Source organism: Crotalus tigris, unplaced genomic scaffold (genome assembly GCF_016545835.1).
Source record: "Crotalus tigris isolate CLP2741 ecotype Arizona unplaced genomic scaffold, ASM1654583v1 scf7180000017644.4837335, whole genome shotgun sequence".
NCBI lineage: Eukaryota > Metazoa > Chordata > Lepidosauria > Squamata > Viperidae > Crotalus > Crotalus tigris.
The window spans coordinates 1,766,171-1,790,706 of NW_024096536.1; the positions used below are offsets into that span (position 1 = coordinate 1,766,171).

Consider the following 24,536-nt stretch of genomic DNA (forward strand, 5'->3'; position numbering starts at 1 on the left):
CTGGTAAAACCCAGATGCATTTACCTCACATATTAAACTTCATTCCAATTTATTTTTGTAAGTCTTGGGGGGGGGCGGGCTAAGCAGCATTTTGGTAATTTTGGCTAATCCAGAAACATTTAAACAGCAGGCAACCTGACTAATGAATGGGAAACTATCAAAAAACCATCCTTAAAAAAGGCAATGGCAAATCACTTCCAGGCTGACACATATGAGAGTTTTCAAACCATGAAAAACAGACCAAATCTGGCAATTACAAATACATGGGAGACTTGAAAAAAGAACACCAACTCAGTGGTGGGGATTAAGCAATGAAGTATTACATAGCTAGGGGAAAATACGCAGTTCTATTTGAACATTTCTATATATAAGGCTTGTTTTTAAATGGCAATTGCTTCAGACAGGAAGGCAGTGCAGAGTGGTGAAGATGGCAGTTCCCTCCCTTCCATCCAGGACATAGCATGTAAGCATTGCTTGAACAGGGTCCGCAAGATTGTCTGGGACACCACACATCCTCTTCCTTGTTACCTTCTGGGAGGAGGTTCAGTGGTATCCGAAGCAGAACATTCAGATTCAGTCTCAGCTTTGTTCCATACAGTATTAACCTTATGAAGTCTAAAGCTTCCTCCTTCCCTTATGTATTCAAGATGGACAGTGAATATTTATATGTTACTTATATGTAAGGGTATAGGTCTATACATATGTTGTATATAGTATGTTTTAAATGTGTTATGTATGTGTACACTTTGAGAGGAAGCAACTAAATTTCATTTTTAATGTGACATTGTGCCCACAGGAAAAAATGGTAATAAAGGTTATCTGTCTATCTAAAATTCTTTTGGCTATTGGCTTCCTAATTTTCATTTTGCTTTAGTTCTTGGATTTCATGTAAACCTCCTTGAATATAGTAATTCCAGTGCGGTCTCTTTGGGAATACTCACATCTACCAAGTCACAAGAAGCAGAGCTCAACTCCAGAGGGATTTTACCTCCAAGCTATATAAATGCATCCGCTGGAAGAGTTTATGATTAGGTTGCTAACTCGAAACCCGAAGCTGGGGAGACACTACTGCCCCTTGGCTTTTTTCCAAAGGTAACAAGCCAGCTTTGCTTCACTTGCTCTCCCTCCTGTTTGTTCTACTAACTGGGGCCCCTCACCTCTGCCCTAAAACTTGCCACGACGGCACCAACAGCCGTTCGCGATCTCACGAAGTAAACCCAAACGGGAGGGGGGGCGCGAGAGGACTCCCGTCAGTCAGGATTACAACGAAAGAAGCCTCGCGCTAAACGGTTCCTGCTGTCATAGTCACGCGGAGGCTGCCTGAGGCCACGTGCCGGATCAGCAACAAACGCCCACGTGGTCCCACAGCTGCGCAGAGCACTTGGCACTGCGCTTGCGCCAGGCTAACTAGAGGGCGAAAAGTATTGGATGGCGTTTTTTAACAATTTGAGCGAACAAAATGTGATATAGAATTGCATATTGCCTTTTAATGTGGAAACAGCACAATTCCGATTAGCAAACAAGTGATAGCGCTAACTCCTTTACTTACGCCTAGAGAACTATGCTGTTCTACGTTTGAACGCAGGAGTATAATGGTGGCATTTTCATTATCTTAACCATTTCATTATGTTAACCGTTTTCAAGTGGTTAATAAGTGGACATACAAACCACCCAGCTATGATATTTATAAACGCGACAGGAAACATCAAAAGCAAAAAGTTCCAAATTGTAAGCCATAGGCGTGTTGGATATCCTTTTTCTGATTTTATAGCGGGTTCCATGAGTGCTGTGGATTAGTTACGGTGACGAAATATATAACCAATCATTTAGGTTTAGGAATCAAGTGGGTGGGACAATATGCACTTTAACTTGAAGGACTGTATTTTTAGCGAATTAGAGAAAAACCAGGAGGAAAAAAAAGTCGAAAGGTTCAAGTTTAAAGCAATATACGTACTTAGCTTCACCAATAAGACACTGGATGGTTTACACACCGTCCAATAATCATCACAAGCTTACAAGGTGGAGTTAAAATTGATAGACATAAACTTTTAACCATTGTATCGTGGGATAGTTAAGCAGTTAGCCAATGGAAAAGAGGGGGAGGCGGGAGAAAGGGGAAGGTCGTATTAAAGACAGCCAGGAAACTAAACCAATGGACTTGAGCGTTATTGCAGGGCTACCAATAGGCGACTCGGAAGGCGGGCCTCTTATGTGTTTAGGTTCGTGCTTCTCCAGGGAGTGAGACGGCGGCGACTGGGAAAGTTTATTTTTTTTGGAGGCGGCGTTTCCCCTCCTCCCCCTGCAATTTGTTTGGATCTTGAGATAAGCTGGTAAGGCGGGTAAAGCGGCTCCTGCGAAGCGCCAAGGAGCAGGCGGTGGGCTTCGCGGCTGCACCGCAGCGAACGGAGAGGCGACGATCGTAGCTTCTTATGGGTGAGTGGGGACGCAGGCCTCGGGGATACGGTCTGTCTTCGTTTCAGTAGCCGGGCGTCTTGAAGTAACGCCATGGAGCCTTTCCACGGCATCCTCGCCATTCCGCCGGGAACGACATAAATCCTGAACGGAAACGAACGGCTGCATCGCTTTCATTTCCCCTCCCTTCCACTCAGTCGCGAGTCGTATTTTTCACTAGGGTTTTTTTTTTCGTAACAGGAGGGTTTTTCTTATTTATCGTCTGTAGCTGCAAAAGCTTCCCTGAATCGGAGCTATTTGGCTAGTGCTGGGGGGGGGCGGGGGGCTATAGAGGCGTTTCCGCAGCTGCGCGTGCGCACTGACGGCTTATCTGAGGGTATTCGTAGTAGATCGAGTACTTAAAGAAACGGTTCCCCTCCCCCCCCCGCGACACCTTTTTTGTGGGGTGAATGAGCTTCAACACCGGAGGAAAAGTTTCCTATAGAACCCATATTGAATAGCTTCCCGCTTGGAGGAGTAGTGAAAGGAGCTAGAGGTTTGCAAAATCGTCAGCAACATACCGGCTCTTTCGCGGTTTCATCCGCTTCTGGACCCGAGTTTTGCACGTAGGGCTATCAGTGAAGTACGGGAGTTGCTTCTCAAGCCAGCCGAGTACCCTGAATGTTGGTGTAAAGTCTTATTTATAGCACCGTTGGTTGCAGCAATCCCCAGTCCTTTAAATACGGCGTGAAAAATGATCCTAAAAGATATAAATGTCATCGCCTGGCTCTCTTTCTGTTTCCTTCTTCCCCTCTTCTATCAACAAGACACTCGCTCCACCAAAGGGCTAGTCGCTGCCTCTAGTGTAGCTAGTTTAGAGTATTACCTTGTAAATATTTGGTCCTGCTAAGAAATATTGGAACTGGTACATTGAAGGCAGCATGTTTCTCTCAGTTGTACTAACGACATGGAAAAATGAAACTCATAAAATCGTTTAAATGTAGCACTATAGAGTCATGCTGGATCAACATATGCAGATAATGGGATGATAAGAAAGAAGTGTAACAAACGTCTGATGAGTTCCTTCTGATAATATTAAATGTTTGCTGAGGCAAGATTACTACCTGCCATGAAGAAAAGTGACCCTTTGGGTGCTCTTTTTCCCCTTGTGATCAGTAATATGGTGTTGCACCATATCAATATAATAACTAGTACAGTGGTGGTGAAACTATGGCATGGGTGCCAGAGGCAGCACTCGGAGCCCTCTCTGTGGGCACACGTGCCGTTGCCCCAGCCTTGCCTCTGCCCGCAGCCCCTTCCTCACCAGCAACCCCCCTGGAGGAGAGTCGCCCCTGAGCGTGGCCCACGTGGAGCAGCGCAGCCAAGGACAAGACTCTGCCCTCAGGGCTCAACACGCACAGTTGATGCTGCAGGGCGTGGGCAGAGGGCATGGCTGCCATGGCGCTGCTGGGCTGCCTGGGCGATCTGCGGCGGGCCCTGGAGGCGGTGAGTGACCCTGCAGGCAGGGTGGGGCGGGGCAGGAGCGGGGCCAGTTTTTGGGCACTCGGTCTCTAAAAGTTTTGCCATCACTGAACTAGTATGAAGGTGCAATTTGGAAATTACTGGCTGCATTGGCTAGCTTTAAAAAAAAATTAAGGGGAAGATTCACCTGAAATTGAAGAATCAGGTTGTGTTAGGAAGAACATTTAGTATTAGCACAGTTCCCTGAAAACCAGAATGTAAAGCTAGTATTTGCTATGTTAGCAAAGATTAAAATTGATATCAACTTTAAGGGATAATAACATCCCTTAATTATTGCTAAATATGGAGTGAAAGATTGTAGAAAATAATACACATTCTCCTGTGTTGCTTAGATAAGAATTTGTTCTTTGCTTGCATTTGTGTTATATGCTATAGAATTCTGTAATTGTCTTTTAGTCATATAACATAATTGGAATCACTTTGGCAGAAAATAGCTTTTAAAAAACTTTCTGGAATGCAAAAAATGTTTCTTAAAAGATCAAAAGGTTTGGTTAAAAGAAGCAACTTGCTTATGAATCTAAGTACAAATTAAAAACGATATCTAAATCTCAAAATACAAATGTGCTGCTATGAAACTGTAGTTTTTTCTCTATATTCTGGATCATCTATGTTTCCCTCTTCTTTTACTTCCATTATTCTGTGTAATGGTCCACATTACCATTACACAGAATCACCTTACCAAATTGGAATTTCCCACAATTTTTCCTATATCAACTTTCTGTTCAACATTGCCTATCCAAATCCCATTTTTCTTATTCTTTGTATGTTTGGTTATGTCATGCTGCTTCCTCTTACTGATTCATCCTGCATACTTCTCAGCTGTCCCTAGTTGCTCTGATACCATCCCAATTTACCCTTCTTCCCAAGCAGCAGTAATAGAGTTTTTCTTTTTGTTGAAGGAAAGAATTGCTGATCTCCACAGATACCCGTCATTTTACTTTTTCAGCATCTATATGGCCTTCCTGGATTTTGAGGCAATCTGTGGGGTGACAGGTTTTTGAAAAAAATCTCTTTAGTTTGAACTTATTCCTAAGTTACCTGATGATTAAAAAATAAAATGCTCATAAATATCACAATGTGTTTCATGTACAAAGGGAACATTAGTTATCCCAGTCTTAAACCTTATAGTGTGTAAATTATAAAATGTTTAGAGTAGCCTTCTCTGACTTAGAAAATTTTATGAATCTATCATATATCCATATGTAAAGCAAAGAGAAAAAATGTGCTAACATTGAATTTATAGTTAAATGTAAATGCGTTTTTGATTCTTAAACGGATTATATAAAATCTGTAGATAATTGAAGCTGCTTTTGATGAGACCAGGATTTTAATGCAGGTAAAAATTTAGATGATTTATTGGTTTGTTTTACAGGTACATACCAAATTATGAAGTTAATGGTTTCTTTTGAAAAATGTTATCAGTTAAACTCCTGTTATACTAATTAAGATACATATAGGATACATTTCTTGTTATCCAATATGATTTTGTCAACTTCTATAAGTACATGCATTTCCTATGCTGTGTTTTACATTTTCTCAGTCAGGAAAAGCAAATTTTGCAAATGCTTTTGGATGTTTTTTTGATAGAAAGCATCTATCTAAGGGAAGTTTTTACTATAGCATTACTAGGATATAAAGATTTTTCCACAGAATTACTTGCTATGTCTATATATGGTAGTCTCTCTGTTTTGCTTAACTCATGCATGTGCTCCCTTGCTGTGCAAAGGGAATGACAGTATTGGTGACAAAATAGTTGTCTTTTGATTGATTTTCCAGGGACTTCATTCTCATTCTCTCTCTGTTTCTCACTCACACTCAAATAGACAGTGGATTGGATTCAAATTAAATTTAAGATTAAATGTTTTTAATGTGAACATTTTACTAGTAGTAATCCTCCCTTTCATACTAAAAGCCACAATTTGGCAGCAATGTTTAAAGATCCATAATAGCTGCTTTTGGAGGGCTTTATGTGGCCCTGGGACTTACACCTCTGTAGTAATAAGCTATAGCAATTTATATGATGTGTTTTACATAGATCAGAGTATATTATAGAGATAAAAGTACGTAAGATTAAGTATCACGTTGGTTAAATCACTATGCCTCTAGTACAGTTATGTTTTAAAAGTATGGTTAACTATACAACAGTCCTTTACAAGATGGGCAGCATACAAATCTAATAATAAATAAAAGATGTATCTGACTGAAAGTGGACTGAGATGGTTATTTCTGTATTCTGATTTCTGCTGTAATTGCTGAAATGGACCAGCCTTTTATTTGTGGTTGATAATTACTGATTGATTAGATTTTGATTTCATTTAGTTTAGGTGTTGCACAACTTCAAACAGATTTGGGTAACTTGTAATATTATCAACAATGAAAATGCAATACAAAAATTGGGGATCCAGTCACATAGTACATAGTTCTGAATGGTTTTCAGGGTTGCCTTGAATAGTTCTGATCTCTGGAACAGGAACTTCAATTTGATTCTTATTAATAGCATTTTGCCAACTGCCATTCTGAGTTCATATCATGGCTTACTATTTGGCATCTTTACATTGCTTTGCTTATTCTTTTCTGCTATGGGATATAAATTAGTTCTCCAATATGTAGAACTTTCTGCTTTTAATAGCCATTCTATATTTTACCAGAGTAATTATTATTGTACAAGATAGTCCTTAACATACGACCAGATGCTTAAAGATTGTTCAAAGTTACCACTGACTTGAAAAAAGTTACATATGACCTGCCCTCAAAGTTATGACAGCAGTCACATGATTGTATTTTGAGCACTTGGCAACTGACTTGAATTCACAATCAGTAGGAGTGACCTATAGTCATGTAGTTGCACTTTGCACCATTTTTTGCCATTTTCTGAGGAAAAAATATCTATTGGATAAACTGGATTTGAGCATACAACCGCATGATTCACTTAATGACAATGCTGACTCACTTAATAACTGTTGTAAAACAATTGTAATATCAAGTCCAATCACATGATGACTTGTGACCACAATGCCTTATGACCAAACTTCTGAGCTCAATTATGGTTATATGTTAAGGATTACCTGTATGGCAATTCATAAAATAGTAATGTAGTGCATAAATGTCTGTCTTTATGTTTCTTTTTCCAAATCAACAATTGTGTTACTGTTGTCTTTAAGGTGAAATGTATAGTACAGTACTTGTCAAAATAAAACTAATATTTATTGTGGTGCCTTGTTATTTCAAAAACTTTTTTAGAGTTGAAACAACATTAATAATGGTGAAGTGTTATTATATTATAATTGTTCCCTTTTTATGAACAATAGAAAACAATAGTTTGTTTTTGTTTTTCTTTCTACAGTAATTTGATTTTTGCACTGAATGTAGCCAGGACAGGTCCTAGTGGGCTTCAATAGCCCTAAGAAGCTATCAAGGTAAATTGATTAAAATACAAATATATAACTGCATAAAGTCGAACATATGGAAAATATGTAGACAACACTGATTTTTATGTTCATTTCAGATGTGATTTTTTTTTTGCTGAATATATTGATTATAATTTAAAAGTGTTCCACAGAAGAGTTGTTTGTCAGTATAGAAATACTATTCTTTAACTTTGGCTATATTGAGTGAATACAAAGATTTTACTTAAGATAGATCTCCCGATCAGTATTAACGTATTAAAATGATACAATCATTCACATAATTATTTTGCTCAACAGCTGAAATGGTGTAGTTAAAGCAGTGGTTCTCAACCTGTGGGTCGGGACCCCATTTGGGGTCGAACGACCATTTCACGGGGGTCGCCAAACAATGCAGTCCGCCATTTTTCCCCCCTTTTCCTTAGCTGTGCTACTCCCTTTTATTCTATTGGCATGTTATGTGCATTCTATTGAATAGAGTCTAATTCTATTGGCTTTCAAAAGCCAATAGGAATTGTCCAGGCTGTCTCTGCCCTGCTGAGCCCGTCAAAAGTCCCATTCTGCAAACGGTGCTGCACCAGTTGAGTAGTCCTCGACTTACGACCGGTTGAGTAGTCCTCGACTTACGACCAGTTGGGGGTCGCGGCATTAAAAAGGTTGAGAACCACTGAGTTAAAGTATGGCACAGTATTGCATACCTGGCAGTAGAGGACCAGGTCCTCTTTTATTCTCAAGTGGTTGTTTTGAAATTTAAATATTTCCATATGTTAGGAAATTTAACTCTTTCCAGTTTTAGCTAACACAATAGAAAATGGTGGGGAAAATCTAAAATCTACGCTGAATATGCCTTTTTAGAGCTATATGATTCCTTGCTGTTACTTAATCTTACAAAAAAATGCCCCATATCTGTTACCATATTGCGTAGGTATTCCATATAGATTATCTAATAACAATAACATTTAGTTTTCATAGGATTCTTGAAAGTTAAATTAGCCATAATGGTGCTTTGGATATAATATTGATTGTATAATATGAAGGAAAGGAAAGAAGATAGGATATGTCTTCTTTATTTTGCTGTGTTCTATTTTCCTCTGCCTTGTTAAGCTCATTGTAGTTGGCTCATTGGCCAACTTTTTAGTAAGAATGCAGATTTTAAAAAACAATGATTTATTAAATTTAATAGTCTGCCCAACTCCCAGCCACTCTGGGCCATTTACAGTTATAAACATTTAAGAACAAAAATCAGTACAAAAACAGAAATATATTAAGATAGTATGTCTGTTCTTTAATCCATAGTGGAAGATCTAGATATACTTCTGCAGTAGGAACAAAGTAATTGTGAATAAGCTAAATGTTTGTGGGAGGTCTTTTTTATTTTATATTTTGTTTCACTTGATGCGACTTGAATTTTGTAATTTAAGATTCTGTACCTTTCAAGTTTCTGGGGTCTGATAACTTCATTTTCTACCACTAGAAATAGAGTTCAAGGTCCACAATCTGTATGACAAATATTAAAGTTTCCTACAAATTTCTTAAATAAATGATTAAATAAAATAGGTTCATGATTATTGTGGCCAATTTGTTAAGGAATTAATTTAATTAAGACATAATCTCCACCCCATTTTCAAATTTCTTGATAACATATGTGTGCACATAACACTTTTCCCCCTTGAATGATCTTTTATTTTGCTGTGAGGTATTGGTATATACTGATTGCCCCACATATGAAAAGCCACGTTATATGAATTTGTAATGGTATTTCTGTATTATAATATGCAGTATAACTTATAAAATCTTATAATTTGTTTTTTTAAGGTATTTTTCTTCCATTCTTTTCTTTGGCAGAATTTCATATTTCAGCAGAATTTTGCACAGATTCTGTTCCCATGCAAACTGATGAGGGAGAAATTTTGGAAGAAGGCAGTTCCAAGGTTAGTGAAATAGTAGAATGAGGTTGTGATAAACTTCATTATTTACTGTTCTTATATGAATTTGATTCCAGTTTGTAACTTGTTTTCAAATATTCCATGCACTGATGCAGATGAAATTTATTTAATTGACTCTAGTCTAGAATAGTACAGTTACAGAAAAAATTAGTATCCCATAACATTCTGATTAAGTAATTAGTTATAGGTGGGCTGAATGGTATGCTTGTACACAACTGGCAAATGAACCGTCTATCCTCTCTCTTGCAGTCAGTTTTCTCCTCTTTAGGTGCCAGAAGCACATGAGTTAAACAATCATTTGGCTGACAGGTTTTCAGTCCTCCCAGTACTACAAAAGAAATGTTACTAAAAAAAAATAATCTTGTACTGGTATAGTAAAGACTGGTTTCTTAAATATGCATTCCTTATTTTTGCCTGTATTATCCCTCTCCTCATGTAATGAAGGTTGAAAACTGAAACACAGAGGGATATGTCTAGAGAAGCTCTGTTGAAAAAAACTTTTCTTAAGACATTGTTCCTTCTGGTGTTTGTGACTGAGACAGTCAACTTTCTGATAAGCAATATATAAGTCAGGGAGAGAATAAGTTTAGATCCAATAAAGCTTGGGTAGGTAACTCAGTTTTAAATTCACTCAGGATTCTTATATCTTCTCCCCATAATTAGAGTTACCAGATATTTGAAAAGGCAAAAGGTTACACAGATAATTGGAAAGAAGGAGACATGGGAAGGGAAGAGGACGCATAAACTATTTAATGTTGACTGACAAGGGAAAGAAAGAAGCTGATAATTTACAAGGTCACAATAACCTAACCCTAAAAAAAGATTTTAAATGTTGGGCAATATTTGACTTGAATGCTATTTAAGGTTGTCAGTGATTCCTCGTCACACTGGACGACCATGGGGCTTCATCCAGATATTCTTCAGTATTTTTCTTCATTGTTTGGACAAAGTTAGGGAAGAAATATTTATCAAATTTGCAATTTACAGAATCAAAATGAAATGGGATAGATCAAACTCTAGAAAAGATGCAGCTCAAAATGCCTTTGGTTGGAGGAATAGCTTGAAAATAATGAAATTGTATAAGATAAATTAACATTCCTCATGGGGGGGAATTTAATGTATAGATAAAGAATAGGGGATGTCTGGCTCTATAAAGAGTTGTGGGGAAAAGAACTTAGAATTATAGTTGATCACAAGATGCATTGTGATGTTGCTTTCAAAAAGGCACATTCAGTTTTAGGACACATCAGCAGAAATATACTTGCCAAAAGTATGAAAAGCAATTCTTCTATTCTGTTTTCATAGATCAAATCCTGCTTTGAATATTCAGATAGCATAATATAAAAGAAAAAACTGTGTAAACTGGAATAGAAGTAAAGAAAGGACAATAGGGATGATCAGGGAACTAGAAACTAAGTCTTGGGAAGAAAGATAAAAAAAAATTAGGAATGTTCAATTTTAAGAAGAAAATAATGAGAGGGATGTATGTTTCAGGTATCTGAAATAGTGTTGCACCCAACATAGCTTCAATCCTTTACCCACTTACTGTCTTTCCAGTAAAGTAGAAATTGCTAGGACTAATTAGAGGTGGTCCTTGACTTACAACTACAATTGATCCCAATTTCTGTTGCGAAGCAGAAATTGTTAAATGAGTTTTGCCCCATTTTACAACCTTTCTTGCCACAGTTGTTAAGTGAATCACTGCAGTTGTTAAGTTGCATCATACTTATTAAGTAAATCTGGCTTCCCCATTGACTGCTTGTCATAAGGTCACAAGATCACATGATATGGGATACTACAATAGTCATAAATATGAGTCAGTTGCCAAGCATCTGAATTTTGATCACAAAATCCATGGGGATTTTACAATAGTCATTCAGTTTGAAAAATAATCATCAGTTTTTTTCAGTGCCATTGTAACTTTGAACAGTCACTAAACGAACTTTTGTATGTCGAGGACTACCTGTAGATATTCAGTTAATAACTTTTGTGGATTTGTAACATTGACATAAAAAGTTTAAGCTGCTGTGATAAACAACTTAGAATTATTATCAAATTGTTCTGTGTTACTTCTAGAGCAGCTTTGACAACTGTTTATTGCTAATAATTTTTGAGAGATTGCAGTCTCTAAAACCTGCCCTGTTTCCTTGAATTTGTGTTCTGATTAAACTTTAAATTTCTATAGAGTTTATTCTGTACTATCTAAAATTCACTCATGTGATAGTTGTATTAAGCCAGAAAGGATAGATACTGCCAGTGTGCAGGAATGCAAACAAAACACTTAGCTTGAAACATCTTAAAATATTCCTTTTTTTCCTGTGTTGTAGAAAAGTGCTGTGTTGAGATCTCAAAGTCATTTTCGAGACTGAGTAAAAAGGATTGCACTGTTCTTTATGGCAGGGCTTTTCAACAGGTGGTACGTGTACCACTTGTGGTACATTAATGAGTGGCAGGTGGTATGCAGCCCTGCCTAACCAAGTGTAGTGGGGGAGGGAAAGAGCAGCACAGGCAAGGACTTACAGTGAGAGAGTCCTTTGGAGCTGCAAAGGCCCCAGGCTCACTTCTGGCTCACCTTCTCCCATGAGAAAGGAGGAGGGGGGTGCAGATAGGCGAGCCTATAAAAGGAGGCAGTTTGGGCAGGAGAGGGAGAGAGAGAAAAAGCAGCAGCCTTGGGAGGAGGCAAAGTCAGCTGCACCAAAGGGGGAGGAGAAGAGGGAGGGGGAGGGTGGGGGGGAGAGGAGATCAAGCAGGCTGGCCATGAGCCGATCTACAACTGCTGTGGCAGCCACTTGTGCTGGCAGCAGCAAACAGGCAAGAAATGCAGTGGGGGAGGGGTCGCCCTCCAAGAGGAATGAAAAAAAGACAGCAGTGGCTGGAGGTGAGGCACGGAGAAGGGAAGGAGATGGAGAGTGGAAGGATTCTTATGTGCTTTTGTGACTTTGAAGTTCTGGGATTTATGCAATGAGGGCTTTGTGTTCTTAAGGAGTGTTTGGCAATTTCTATTTGGCTGATGGCTGATGTCTCATGTTAGCTTCTATTGCTCTGCTGTTAGATGTAAGTTTTGCTGCAAGGGATTTTGAAGTATTTTTCTCCTGAATGGATTTTGCCTGTAGCATTCCTTTACTTATGAATGGAGCCATTTGGGGAGGTTGCCTTAGCTGGCAGCCAGTACTTATGTTTTTTTTTCTTCCTTACGTGCTGCGCTCCTTACTTTTCTTTCTAGCCAGTAGCTAATTCTTAAAGGGGAATGTGCCTTTTTAAGCTAGTTCACTCAGCAGCTTGTCTTTTCTGTCTCTGGAGACCTTTCCTTGTTTGATCAATATATGGAAGAGGGAAAATATGGGGGGAGGTTTCAAATTCTTCCTTCAGAAGGAGATGGGAATGAGAAAAAGGGAGGCAGGGAAGGGAAGTCCCGCCTTAGCACTTGGCCACCAGCAGCTCTGCCATTGACTTTGCTTGTCAAAAGGTTGCAGAAGGGGATCACATGACCCTGGAACACTGTGACCATTATAAATATGAATCAGTTGCCAAGCATCCAAATATAAATCACATAACCCTGGGCATGCTGCAATGGTCATAAGTGTGAAAAATGGTCATAAGTCATTTCAGTGCAATTGCAACTTTGAACAGATTTTTTTTTTGATCATCAGGTTTTTGACACCTTGCTAGGCGGTACTCGAATATTGCCATATCCTAAAAGTGGTACAATTGGTAAAAAGGTTGAAAAGCCCTGCTTTATGGCATTGAGATTACCTTGTCTTAATGTATAGAATGTTATATTTGTGTACTAAGTTGTTTGTGGTCAATTGCTAATTTAAAGTATTTTATATTTTTAATCAGAACATTAATCTAACTGGGTTGATATTGTCTACTTGCATTAGCATAACATTGAAATTAGATATTTTCCATATAGGTAATCCTCAGCTTACAACCACAATTGATCCCAAAATTTCTGTTGCTAAGCAAGGCGTGAAGTGAGTTTTATCCCAATTTTTTCAGTGCCATTGTAACTTCAAACAGTCTCTAAACAAATGGTTGTAAGTCGAGACAACCTGTAATGATTTTCTAACTAAAAAGCATTGATATTTCATTAAAATACTCCTTCCTGTAGTCCACCAACTGGAGTAAATTGTATTAAGGACAGCGTAGTGTTGGAAGTCAAATACTAAAGATCAAGACCTAAGCTACAATAGACCCTTGATTTATAACTATTCATTTAACAATGATTCAAAGTTATGAAGACCTCAAAAAAAGTGACTCAAGATCTATCCTTGAAGTTACAACTGCAGCAACACACACAATCACAGTTTGCTTGCTTGACAGTTGCAGTGTCTTGTGGTCCTATGATCATGATTTGCGACCTTCCCAGCTAGCTTCTAAAAAGCAAAATCAATTGGGGAATCTGGATTTGCTTAACAACCTTGTGATTCACTTAAGAACCACGATAAAATGGTTGTAAGATAGGGCGCAGTCATGTGATGACTCGATGATTGCATTGTTTAGCAACCAAAATTCTGGCCCCAATTGTGATCGTAAGATAAGGACTACCTACACCAGGGGTCTTCAAACTTGGTCCTTTTATGACTTGTGGATTTCAACTCCCATAATTCCTCAGCTCCTGAGGAATTCTGCAAGTTGAAGTCCACAAATCATAAAAAGGCCAAGTTTGAAGACCTCTGACCTACACAGTTAATATCTCAGTGGCACTTCCATTCCACTAAATGAAGAGCTTTTAAAGGAAGTTAAATACTAGACTTGAACAGATAACATTTTATTATGTGATACAAAATAGCCTTAATGGTAAAGTAAAACAACTTTTGTAGAATCTAAAAAACTTTAAAACCTATTTCTTGCTCATGCCATTTTGTCATAACAAATTGTTTGCAGCTCTTTTTTTTCAAATTGTGGTCATATAACAGTTTCCCATACTCCTTGCTTCTTGACTTGTCCAATCCCATTAAAGCAGTGGTTCTCAACCTTCCTAATGCCGCGACCCTTTAATACAGTTCCTCATGTTGTGGTGACCCCCAACCATAAAGTTATTTTTGTTGCTACTTCATAACTGTAATTTTGCTACTGTTATGAATCATAATGTAAATATCTGATATGCAGGGTGTTGATTGTTAATTATGTTCATTGTTACAAATTGAACATAATTAAAGCATAGTGATTAATCACAAAAACAATATGTACTTATATATTGTGAAATATTTATTTCTAATTACAAATAAATGAAATTTTGTCTTGAAGCATGGTGTAGCATGGGTAACAGTCTTAATACAACAACAGTAAACTACATTGCTACATTTTGCAACAGTATGTGTAAAAAGCCAACCCACAGGTTGAGAACCGCTGGTTTAATGCATCCAGCAGTAAACTAAAGCAGGGGAGGGTCTGGCTTTGCACGGCATCTAATCCCCTCCCTGCAAAAGAAAAAAAACCCTAAAGCCTAAAATGATGGCCAATAACTTTAGCAAATAACACAAATAGAGTCAGCAGGATCCTGTCCCGGACGGTGACCAACTGGGTTAATGTGAAAGACATTTTTTACCAGGGAATCCTCAAGGATAAAGAGATTCTGCCTTAGGTAAAGGTCTCCAGGTGGGATAGATTTGGCTGGGGGGGAGGGTGGAGAGGGAATTTCAACAAAAGCCTCCCAATCTTAAACCCTCAGACCTCTCCAAAGGGTTTTTTCCTGAAACTCGTCAGCTCTTTTTCTCATTTTACATTCTCTTCCTGATGGAAAGAAACTATTTTCTAAAATAAGTAGGCTTGGTTTTTCTCTGCAGAAAAAGTAAGGTGGGGAGAGGCTGGGCTGGAAAAAATGAGGGGATCACACAGTCTGAATCTGGCAGAAGTCTGGGTATGCTGCCTTCTTTTGACAACCCCCCCTCCCCTCTTTTGCATATTGGAGCCTTTGAAAAGCATTTTGAGCAAATAAAACAAGCCGCTCTCCAACTTTTCTCCCCCACCTTCTGTCAGGGGGCATCAAATTCACCCACTCTTCTCCTCTTGAATATTATTTCTCTCGCGTTCCTAAACGGGCTCTTCCTATGATTTACTTCTTTCTTTTTTTTAATATGCCATTTATTCATTGATATTTGAAGGTAATAAATCCGGGAGGTTAAAAAGTTTGAGCAAACTATTAAACGGCCAGGCCTTTGCCTATTTAATAAGGGTTTGAAGAACCCGGACACCCGACCCTTCGGGGCTTTTTCCTTGCTGGCTGCTTGAGCAGAAAAGCAGCCAAACCTCTCCGGTGGGTCTTTCCCTTCTTCCTAGGACCCCCCTCCAATCAGCTCTCCCCTCCCCCGGCTCAGAGAAGCCGAAGAAGTGCAGGATTCCCTGCCTGGGAAGGACTTTTTTTTTAAAAAAAAAAAATGCCCCAGCAACGACTCTTGGCTTGAAGATCCCCCGGCTGCTATTTTTAAAAAGCCGAGAAGAGGGAAAGAAAAGGAAAAAATAAGGAGACTAGGACTTTTTTTTTTTGCACTAAAAAAAAAGGGAGAGAGAAGCGGGCGGGGGAAATTCTCCCCAGCAGCTGGCTGGTCTGGCGACGGTGCTGGTGGTGGAGCAAAGGGGAATCAGGATCCCATGCAAAGCTCTCCAGCCTTCCCGGCTTCAGTCTGGGGGTCCCTTTCATTGCAAGTTGCAAAGAAAGGAGGGGAGGGGGGGAAAAGTTGGGGTTCGGGAGACCCCGCCTCTTTCTTTTCAGCCCGGCTGGCTGGCTGGCTCAGCTTACTTGCTGGCTGGAGCTCGCTGACTTTTCCTCTCCCACCCTCGCCGCCTTTGCTTTCATGACGTCGCCGCCTTTGATTTGAGTGCATTTCAAAAATTGGGCTCGAGCCGCACCAATCAGTTCCTAAGACCATCGGAAATATGTGTTTTCCGATGGTCTTAGGTGACCCCTGTGAAAGGGTCATTCAACCCCCAAAGGGGTCGCGACCCACAGGTTGAGAACCACTACATTAAAGGAACTGAAAGAAGACATGCACATGTACATCAGTCTTTGGATATCTAAAAATTGATTTGCATATTATACTCCTAAGATATAGATTCCTGTAGTAGTTAAAGTGTCAGGCTAGAAACTGAGTTTTTGTGTAATTAGAACATGAGTTCTAATTACACAAAACCAGCTGACATTGGGCTAGTCATTTTCTCTCAAACGCTTCAAAGAAGGCAACAACATACCACTTCCAAAAATGTAGATAAGAAAACTGAAGGGAATTATCCAGGAAGTTCCCAGACGTCAACATTGACTAGAAGGTTCAACTCTCCCCAGTGGTGGCATTCAAATATATGAGCAACCAGTTCTCTGTGGATGCCACTTCTGGAAGTCCATTCTGGGCCTGGGCAACAAAAAATTAGCTACCGGTTCTGCTGAACTGATGCAAACTGGCTGAATCCCACCACTGACTCTCCCCCTCCCCCAACTCCTAACTGGAGAGTTTTACTAGCAACTATCTGTTAAATAATTGCTATCTGCTACACTGTATGGGTTGCCATGTTTTAAAGTTCTTAGCAGTTAATTGAATATTCTTGTGGAATTCATTTGGTTAAATAAACTCAGGCTTAAGTTGTTAAGATGAATGAGGCAAACACTTGGCAGACAGAGTAGTGTTAACTACTCTTTCATAAATCTTAGAACATTTCCACATATCTAAAGCCCTGCTGGCATAGTCAGAGAAAGGGAGAAATGATGGCAACTAATTTAAAACAAAACTAACTGAACTTAAAGTGGAATAAAAATATTTTAAACAAATATCATTTCTCCCTGACATTATCATTGTGTGGGGACTAAATCTTGCAGATCCGAAGCTTATCTGTACTGTCTTTTGTGTAACTGAAGAGCCATTTCAGTGCAGTGGTTAAACTGCTGACCTATAGAAACCAGGAACCCCTGAGTTCTAGGCGTGAAAGGTAACTTGGGCTAGCCTCTTTCTCTCAATCAAGCCTATAATATCAATAATAACAACTCTGATGTTGGGCAAGATACATAGGCAGCTTTCCTTCTGCTCTGCGCCACTGATGAGAATTACCAGAAATCTATCATTTAGCGTGTCTTCTTACTGATTGTAGGATTGCAGCAGCTTAAAGTATAGAAATACTTTTCAAATTGTTTTAGACATTCTTCTGATCTTAGAAGAATATACTTTTATCTGATATCCAGACCTGCTAGAATTTATTTTCAAACTAGCCAGTTTAATTATCTACCTATATCTTTCATCTATAATGCAAAAGTTCTTTGTTTCAGTTAGCCTGGAAAAATAAAAGCAAATTCATTTGCATTGCCTAAATGCCATACTGTATAATAGAAAGAGAAAAATAAAGTTCAAAATCTGTTTTACCCATCAGTTCATTATTTTCTTTAAAAATCTGTGGAGAATAACTTGCTTTCTATATGCTGCGTATCACCCTTTTTCCAATTTATGAAATTTTGCTGTTCATTGCATATTTTTAATATTTTTGAAATATATTAATGGCTTAAAACAATATCAACAAGTTGGATGTTGATTTTAGATTACTTTGCTTTAAAAATCTAATACTTATCTAAAGAACATTTCTTGTGTTGTATTTAAGGACTTTTCCCCATTTCCAGTAAAATTGGTATAAAGATTTACTTTCCTTCATCCCTATAACTCCTACAATGCCTTACATTGGGGTTGACTATTTGTATCTCAGATAAAGAAGGCAGGAAGCAAGTTAATTTTGTCTGAATTCATAGTAAAATATATATATATCCTCGAAGGCAATAGTATGAATCATGCCAAAAATGACTTAGATTTAAGTTACCAGGAATCCAACTCAACTAGAGTTAAAACAATAACATTTCCAGTTAGAATGTCCAGCAAGTGCAAGTTTTATATTTTATCACAAAACTTTTGATTGCTATAGATCAGTGTATGATATAAAAAGTATTTAAATAATATTTAGATTCACATTTAATGTTACTTAAGGCTAGAAAAGTTGGAGAGGAATATTGGTTGAACAGTGGATACTTGTATACAAATGTTTAATTTCATTACATATTCTTCATGACTGTAGAAGAGTTGAAAATTTTGAAGGTATAGTTAATTGATCAGAGTTTATTATATTAGCTGAATACAGTAAAGCTTTCAAGTCATATAGCTCATTATGCAATCAAATTGCAAAGGTGAACTGCTTTTTCATTTTCAGAAGGTCTTATTAATGATCAATGTACAGAAATCTATTCTTTTTATTTCAAAAATAGAATGCTATCTTGTTTTGAAACCTAGAATGAGTAGATCATTTCTCAACTTGTGATAAGACTATCATAGACATTTATACCAAAGAACAGTATAAAGTATTTTCTGAAATGGGAGGTGGGAAGATAATTAGCAGACTCATTGAAGTATTTAACTAACTTTTTAGTGTAGGTCTTTAAATGGCATTGACTGTAAAATTGCAGAGACTTTATTTTTTACTTCAGTTATACTTGTTCTTATACATATCAAAACTGTCACTGTTAACTGGTTTAGTAGTCTCTGTGTACTAGTTCTTTGTGCAAGTATGAGTTTCAGGAATAAAATTATAAATCCTTTAGTACTGGGATGTAGGGTTTTCAACTCTTGTTTTTAATACTACAGTTCTTTATACATTATCTGTCAACATAGCAATCCTCCTAAAACAACTTGTAAGCATTGATAAACATTTGAGATTTAAAATATAATAAATAGTATTTAAAAGCAAACTAACCTATAGGTTACATAAAAGGTCAATTGATAATAATGGGTCTTTGGAGTTGGGAAAGGGAAGCATTTCTGGAATGATCTTCCCTTCATTCCTTCCTCTCCCTTCAGAAAATTGTCTTAAAATATGTATACATAACATATGTATATTATATATGTGTATATAAAATATGTATTGTACTTTCCTTGCATTTAAGGAAAAAATATTAAAGGTTATGCTCATAAATATTTGGCTTTTAGAGACAGTTGCCTGAAATTAAATAATTTGGATTTTAGATCTGACTAGAATTATATCTTTTTTATTAAAGTATTTATTAAAATGAAATCATCTCTGCCCTACATTACTGATCTTGCTCTTTTGTGTCTTGTTTTCTTTAAATACTCTCCCTGAAGCAATTTACTCTGCAGGAGTCAGTCTTCTAATTAAGTTTTTCTCTGTCTGCTCTCTTTCCCTCTGTCTTTCCTTCCTTCTCAAATGCTCTTACATATGATATACTGTTTTGTTCTATTTATATTCAAATATTTAAATGTTATCTCCTTATCTTAATTTAATTGAACCTTTCCTCTTGTCCTTCCCTTTTAACATTCTTCTTTCTATGTGTTGAATATATTATAAAACACAGATGATAAACTGTTGGAGTATATTTTGGTATATAATTTATATATAGTATCTAGCAGTTTTAGCACTTTTAAAATACTTATCATAATAAGTATCCAGACATGTTTATCATGTTTTTCTATGCACTTGCATATATAACAATTCCTTGAATGTTGGAATTTGCTTTTAAAGTGAATTCAGATAAATTGGATTCTAATTTATAACTTTTTAACATTTTTAACAATTTTCCCATCTGTTCTGTAAGAGAGGAGTTTAAAATTAGCCATCTTATGTTATACAACCAAATAATGTTTGTCTGCTGGAGATAAGGGCTTATCACTAAGCTCAGCGACAACTTAGACTTCAAAGCATAGCTCTTTATGAGTCTTGAGAGTTCTGTCAATACTTGGAGATGAAGAGGTGAGAGAAGTAGTAGCCCAATGAACTGTGTGAAAATTTGTAAGTAAGTAAGTGATAGAATGGAACTGTTTATAAAGCCATTCATTGTTCAGAAAATGAAGAAATACTGTAATGTGTATTTGCTTTCTGGTTTCTAGTAATTCTCACATTTAATTGCATTTTCTTAAACAGTCTACAATAGATCTGACTACTCTGACACTTACATGTATTTCTTTTGTTTTATTTCCATTTATAGATTGTGTGTAATCTAAAAATTGCACTGGCAAAATTAACTGGGCATTTATTTACATCATTTAACATTCATGAAAATGAATTGGTAAAACTTTGTAAACAAAGGGTTCAAATTAATTTTGTTCATGGGGTTCCATGAATACCATCTGGACAATCGTATGTCCATGGTGCCTGCAAATGCTGTGTTGTTGATGCCTGCAAAAAAGAAGATGGAAATTATTATTACTTTTTTCCTCTTGGTGCTATTCCATCTCTTCAGAAATGTACCAGTAAGGACACTACTGTGCTTTATTAAAAAAAAACTGTCATAATCCGTCTTTAGCATTGCACTTGTACAATGCTCTATGTCCATATTAGTTTGATTTAGTCAGAAAAGTTCTGTTTCCCTTAAGAACTGTTTTTACAATTTGCTAATATCTAGTTAAATGTGGAATGGGATAGATCTTCATTGAAGTCTACAGGCAATTCCAGTTTCTTTAAGCAACATCAGTTTGGTATGTAAAATTATTGCCACAAAATGGTATCAAAAGATATTTCAATTTCTATTAAAAATTGAGTGTAAACATCTAAGATATACATGAGTTGTCCTTACTTATTGACCATTTGTTCAGCAACTGTTCAGAGTTATAATAATGCTGAAAAAAATAAATTTATGGCCCATTTATAACCACTTAGATTTTCACAATGTCTCTTAGTCATGATGGTAGAACCTAGTCAGCCCTGTTGGTACAGTGGTTAGCATGCAGTATTGCAGGCTAACTGCCTACAGCCTGGAGTTCGATTCTGACAGGGCTCAAAGTTGACTCCGAGGTTGGAAAAATAAACATCTAGATTGGGGGCAATATGCTGACATTATAAAACTGTCAGAGTACTGTAAAGCACTATGGAATGATGTGTAAGTGCTATTGTTGTGATCACCATTATAGTCAGTATATGTTACCCTGTACCGGACCTATAGGTTTTTCTTCTTTTTTAACCTCTTTCAGAGGAGAGAGATTGGAGAGAAAGAGATCATAAGTAAATTACTTGCTCTTCTATACATTGAAAGCAGTGTGATCACACTGGAAGCTATGGGTGCATTATTTCAACAATTTGTCTCTTGAAATATCTTTCTTTCCAATCTCTCTGCTCTGCGGGAAGGGAGGAAGCAAGTGATTTCTATGGACAATTTCTCCTTTGCCTGATTTTTTCCCCTCCATTGCTATGATTACATTGTTTTCAATATGTAAAATAACAGTTTACTCTCTCAAAGTGTCTTTTTCTCCAATCTTTCCACTTTATCAGGGAGGGAAGAAGAGAAAAAAGTAATTTCTGTCTGTAATCTTCTCCTCCTGACCCCCCTTTCTGTGCAGAGTATTGTGAAATATTAAGAAAACATATTTTCATAGTGGAACATCTATTTGGAAATGACTATAACAAATCTAGATAGACTGAATCACACAAGTGGAAGCAATTGTGGCTAGCAACTTCACCACTAAGCGAAGCAGTCACTAAGTGTGAATGGCCTTAGTTGTGCTTTTTGGTTGGAAAGAAACAAGACTAATCGGTCTTCACTGCTCTTTGGAATACTTAAGTACAGTACCTGTTTACGGTCTCAACTTAAACCAGTTGCTTAGCAACTGTTTAAAGTTATGAATGCCTCAAAAGGTAATTATGACCTAGTTCCGAAGTTCTGACAGAGGCTCCCCATGCTGTCATATGACTGCATTTCTGGCACTCTGCATCCGGTTCACGTTTACAGCCATTTGCAACATCCCAGAGTCACAAGACTGCAATTTACAATGTTCTTGTTAAAAATTGTGATTTACTTCCATTTTCTTTTGGCAAAAACAACCTAGAGTGAACAGTGGGTTTATTTAATGACAATTCCAGAAAATGAAAGGTCATGAAATTTATGTTGGTCACATAATGACCTATTTTACAATCAACATGACTTATGACTGTAATGGACAGGCTATGTTATGATTGTAAATTGAGTCATGTACCTGTACATGTAGGAACATGTAATAACCACATGACTGTAAGGAATATCAATCCCACCACTCCCCAGCATTCAGTTAGAACTGAGGATGCTTCTTGGATGAGAAGCAAAACATCTTCAAGAAAAGAAAAAAAGAAAAAAAAGAAAGTCCAGTTGCATTTTGAAAAACCACCTTTGGGACCATCATGTCTTGGATGATTGAGAATCTCCATAGATATGTACCTGTATTGTTTTGATACACATTGAAAGTAATGCAGCACAGGGCTGGGAGTTGCGGGCACACTATACAAAAATCTTACAGTACTCTTTTGAAATCTCTTCTCCAATTTCTCAGTTTGGGAGGTGGTGGGAGAGGAAAAAAAAGCAAGGATTTCAGGAGACAATCTCTCCTTTGCCTGATTATTTCCTACCCTTGTGGAACAGAGAGATTAGAGAGAAAGGGATTGCAAGAGAGAAAACTGTTTACTTTTGCACACATCAAAAGCAATATGATTACATTTTATATATTTACTCCTGATGCATATTAATATTGGGGTAAAAATTTGGCTCTTCCTTTACATAATATTCCCTATTCCAAAGAATGTTCTATATAGAAAATATTCAGAGTAGTCAATCTTAGATATTAGTGCAGCTTGGTCTACTAGAATGTAGAACTTGATCTCAGAGCGTTTGCAAAGAAAAAGATTTAATTTTTTTATGGAGAAAATGATTTTTGTCACTGATCACTTCTTCTTGTAGCCCAATCCATTTCCATACAGTGTTTTTGTAACTAGTACCATCCCATCTTTGTTTTTTATATTTTTTCCAGACTTCTGCACTGTTGGTTTGCCCATGCTCTTTCTCTGTTGGGTATTGCTAAGGGAGGTAATAGTTGCTGCAAAACAACAAAAAGAATACCTTCCTTATAATGGAAAAAGTGTAATTCTATATCCATTACTTTAAAATATTCCGCATTATTGGCTGTATCATCTATCAACATAACTAAAACCATGTATGATATTGGTATAATGACTGTTGGAATGGATCTTGTTAAATTGAATTAACAGTCTTTTGAATGGGGTAATGCATATATGCAATAACTGACTGACAAGAAAGAGGGACACATAGGACAGCATGTATTTTGCTTCATCCGTGCTGACCTACAATGCTTGCCTTCGCAGATGGAACATGAGGATTTTGTAATGGAAGGGCATGGCAAGACTCCACCTCCTGGTGAAGAAAACAAACAGTGAGTCATGTTTATTTAAAAAGGGAATAGAATATGATATAAAGCACTTGTGAGTAAACATGGATGAACTCTTACTTCCCTTTTAAGGAATTCATTATTTAGCTATTTTAATGTTAAACTTACACTGCTAGTATATGCAATTTTAAACATACTTACCAGGAAGTAAGTATCATTGAACATGATGGTTTACTTCTGAGTAAGCATCAGATTTGGAACAAACCATCAAACGGTTTTTTGATTGATATAGTCTGATAGTATAGTGTACTACCAACAGCATTGAAAAGCTACCACCTTTTGCAAAATGAATTGCAGTAGTATACAAACTAAGATCTCTATTAATGTTCTATATTTATCTCAGGTGCATTTGTTATGAAATATGAGTCTTAGCATTTCAGTCCTGAACAAATCCAAGTAAGTACTATTATATGCACTAGGAGTTGTAATTAAACTATAGTGTTACTCTGCAGCAGTATACTATGGTCTAATGAAAGTGCATAAAGATCATAGTGAATTACTTTAGATAATGCAGTTAAATTTAATTGTTATGGGATTTTTTTCTTTTGACATATTCTGTAATCCAAACGGTATTGATTTATTTAAGAGACTCCCAGTATTGCATCATGAAACAACTGTTTTAAGGCAGTTCACAGCAATTCTTCAGTACTTTTGTTATCATTATCTTAAGACTTGACTGAATGAATTTCAGATCAGTGTGAGCTGTAGTGACATTATATCCTCCGATCAGTAGGCTTTTGCTTACCTCTCACAGTCTAAAGTCCACTTTCTTATGTATTCCTTTTCCATCAATTATATTGGTCTCTAGTTTCCCATCGGATATGGAGTGTTTTGTTAATGAAATTTATGCCTTCTAGACATCTTTACTACAAACTCTTTTTTATCAATCCATACTTTTAGCACTTTTAGTTTCATGTGAACTGAAATTCACTGAATTAAAAACTGTCATGTGCAGCCACCTTAACTTGGATAAGTGATTGGCTTAATTTAACAAATAAGGATATTCTTCCTCTTGAAAGGTGAGATTTAATGTATGGTTGGCATGCATATTTAATTTTTAACAAGAAAGT

The 24,536-nt window shown here is 37.1% G+C and overlaps 2 long non-coding RNA genes across 3 annotated transcripts in view; one reads left to right on the plus strand and one right to left on the minus strand.

The window, feature by feature from the left end:
- LOC120304672 overlaps positions 1 to 3,698 on the minus strand; it is a 51,898-nt gene extending 48,200 nt beyond the window's left edge. For both annotated transcript variants that reach the window (XR_005555790.1, XR_005555791.1), the window contains exon 1: positions 2,973 to 3,698. This is a non-coding gene — a long non-coding RNA (uncharacterized LOC120304672). The remainder of the gene's footprint in view (positions 1 to 2,972) is intronic.
- Positions 1,959 to 24,536, plus strand: LOC120304671. Its single transcript, XR_005555789.1, has 5 exons — positions 1,959 to 2,433; positions 7,277 to 7,349; positions 9,183 to 9,268; positions 23,384 to 23,451; positions 23,810 to 24,536. It is a non-coding gene; the product is annotated as an uncharacterized LOC120304671 (long non-coding RNA).